Consider the following 3,344-nt stretch of genomic DNA (forward strand, 5'->3'; position numbering starts at 1 on the left):
TTAAAAGAGGGTCTTTTTTGTGTTCGTCCCACTGAAAAATCAAACCATATAGCTGTGTTTCTTCTCCCAACACTGCTAAATGGAATGGTAAAGGGTCCACATATTGGTGTGCTTGTCTGTCTTGTATCATTTCTGCAACTTTTTGCAAGCTTGCTTGTGCTTCTGGCGTAAGAGTCCTGGGGGATTTGATGTTCTCGTTTCCTTTCAGAAGATCGAACAAAGATGAAAGATCTTCATTTGTGATTCCCAAAATCGATCTCATCTAGTTGATCTCTTCAAGGAGTTGCTGCAGGTTTTGGAGATTGTTGACTTTTGAGCTGGTCTCTAATTTTTTAGGTTTGATTGTCTGTACGGTGATTTTCCATCCAAAGTATTTCCAGGGTGCGATTTCTTGAATCTTTGAAGTGCTGACTTCGAGTCCTGCTTTTTGTATTTCTTCGATCACACAAGCACGGAATTATTGTAGTTCTTGGTTTGTTGACGCAGCAATGAGAAAATCATCCATTTGGTGTAGGATTCTTGCTTTGGGATATTTGTGTTTTGCTGGAGCCAAAGTTCGAGTCACATACCATTGACAAATCGTTGGCGAGTTCTTGAGACCTTGGGGTAAAACAACCCAATGATACCTCTTCATTGGCTCTTCTCTGTTCAAACTTGGAACAAAAAATGCCATCTGGTAAGCATCATCTTCATGAAGTGGAATACTGAAAAAGCAGTCTATGAGGTCAATAATAACAAGAGGCCAGTCTCATCATTGTGAGTGATGGAAATCCTTGCTGAAAAGGTCCCATCTCCTCCACTATTTCATTCAATTTTTTGAGGTTGTGAAGCAATCTCCACGATCCAGAAGACTTTTTTCAGATGACAAACACTGGAAAATTCCAAAGGCTGTTTGTTGGTTTTATGTGTCCTTTCTCTAGTTGTTCTTTCACCAAAGTTTTCAATGCACTCAACTTCTTCTTCTCCAAGGTCCACTGATCCACCCAAAGAGGCATATCAGTTTTTCATGTCAATTTTGGAGTGACAAGTACTGAAGTGAGTCCTACTAAAAATCCATTGTCAGGTACATGTTCCACTGTGAAAGGAGATCTCTTCCCGACACTGTGAATGGCTTTTGCACTATAAATGGACAAGTAATATCTGTCTTCTGTCCGGGTCCTGTGAATGTTATTGAATTTTCGCTTTGGAGGCATACAGAACTTCCTCCAATGGCTGTGATTTGGTCCAAAGGTACAATCAAGTTCCATTCTCGAGGTCAGAAAATATATTAAATCAGTGTCACGTCTGATGTTCACCATCCCTGTGATGGTTATTTTCCTGTTATGGTATATCAAGTCCCAAGTAATAGTTGGCTGTTCACGGGTTATGTACTTCAACCATAACGCGTGTACTTCGACATGGTCATTGTAGTGTGGATGCCCTTCGCCCATCGCCAGCATTACTTGATGCTCCAATGGATGCAATGGCAGAGCTATCGCTTTTGCCAGTTGAGTATTTTGTGGAATTGTCAATGGGGGTCGAAGAGCCCTTGCTAAAATTGTCTGCTCTTCGAAGCAGTCTGCTGAAACAACAGTAGGATATATTATCAGTCCAAAAATGCTGCACCGGTCTCTGCCTATTATCAAAAAATCTTGTCTCTTTCAGCATGGTGTTTTGAATTCTGTAGGTATAGATGCAGATTTTTCACTCAAAAAACAAACCACTTTTGAAGCTGACAGGATGCACTGCGTTCCTGGTGGCAGCAAATCCCTGTCACAGGGGATGTCCCCTAACACCCTGCTGAGGGAGTCAGAGTGACATTCCCCGACAACTGTATTGTCTGTGCCGGTGTTGTTGCTGTTCCTTGTAGCACCACCATCATTTCTGTCGTAGTGCAAGGTGGTCCTGCACTTCATGTTTTTGGCAGTGGCAATGGATTTCCGTCCACATCCGTCAGAGAATAACATTCACTTGTCTTCTCCTGTGACATCTAGGGCAAAGTTCTGGTAACTTGGAAGTCTTTGTGGATTGAGTACAATTTTTACTAAAATGTCCAAAACCCCCACAGTTGTAGCATTGTCCTTTAGATGGATTCTTTTTCTTTTTGAAATTTGCAAAAATCTTTTCATGTTGTTCTTGAAGAACTTCTCTCAATTGCTCCTTGACAACTGAAGCTATATGTTGTGGTGTTCCAATCCTGCTGCAGGTTTCACCCATCTCCATCCTCTCTCTTTGGAGACAGAAACAGAACCCTTCCCCCAAATGCTTACTTTGAAAGCTTTCCAACTTTCTCTGTCTCTAAATTTTTGATCAAAACTGGAGAATTTTTCTTTCAACTATTATTTCAACTATTATCTAACAAAACAACAAACCCAAAGTTTACAATCTTCTGCAAGTAAAGACAATACAATAATTAACAATACTTTAAACAACAGACATGCATTTACAAGATTAGATAATCATCAATTTTAAAAAAACTGTGTCATCACCTCAGGGTCTGCAGACAGCTGACAAACCTTGATTCAATGAGGAATCAGATGGTCATTTCCAGAAAATGAACACCAAATTCACTTCAAAGTCAGCTTCAGCTGTTATATTGATAAGTCAAATTGCCAATCCAAATGACTGGAATATTATTTTGATGCAGAAAACACCTGGGTTTACACAATTTCTCTTTCAGTTAGAATCAAGGCTTGGCCAGAGCCTAAACTCTAATTGGAAGAGAACTCCCTGATATCATCTTATTAAAGAAAAAACCCACAACTCTTAACAACAAAGCTACAATTAAACATTTCAAAAAGAAATCAAACTCCTCTAGCAACTCATTTTCTCTAAAATTCATCTTTAGGGTAAGATACTTTGAACATGGCAAGACCCTGCAGTGCTTCTGTGATAGTAACTCAGGAAAATCATAACACTAGAAATTTTTTCTGAGAATGAAGCTCAAATAATTTTCTGGAATTCTGCAAAATATTCAAAACCATAAGACAGCACGGTGCTAGTTCACAAAAGACCTGCCAAAATAAAAGAGAGAATTAATAAAAGGAAAACAAAGAAACATTATGTTCACAATTTAGCTGATTATCTTCATACATTTGATTCAAGGACACGTCTGGAGGCTTTCCAAAACTTACTTAAAATATTGAAAGATTTCAGATTAAACAATGAAACAGAAAACAAAATCGTTCTGTGATATAGAATTCATACAATCTTATTACAGTGTTTTTACATTTAAATACAAAAACTAAATTTAAATTTTAAAATCCAACTCAAAATCTATTGATTTATATTGACAATATTGCAAATACTTATAAACTGGCTTCTCTAAAACAACTATAGGAAAATTAAAAATCAATGTTGACATT

Source organism: Erithacus rubecula (genome assembly GCF_903797595.1).
Source record: "Erithacus rubecula genome assembly, chromosome: 23".
NCBI classification, from domain to species: domain Eukaryota; kingdom Metazoa; phylum Chordata; class Aves; order Passeriformes; family Muscicapidae; genus Erithacus; species Erithacus rubecula.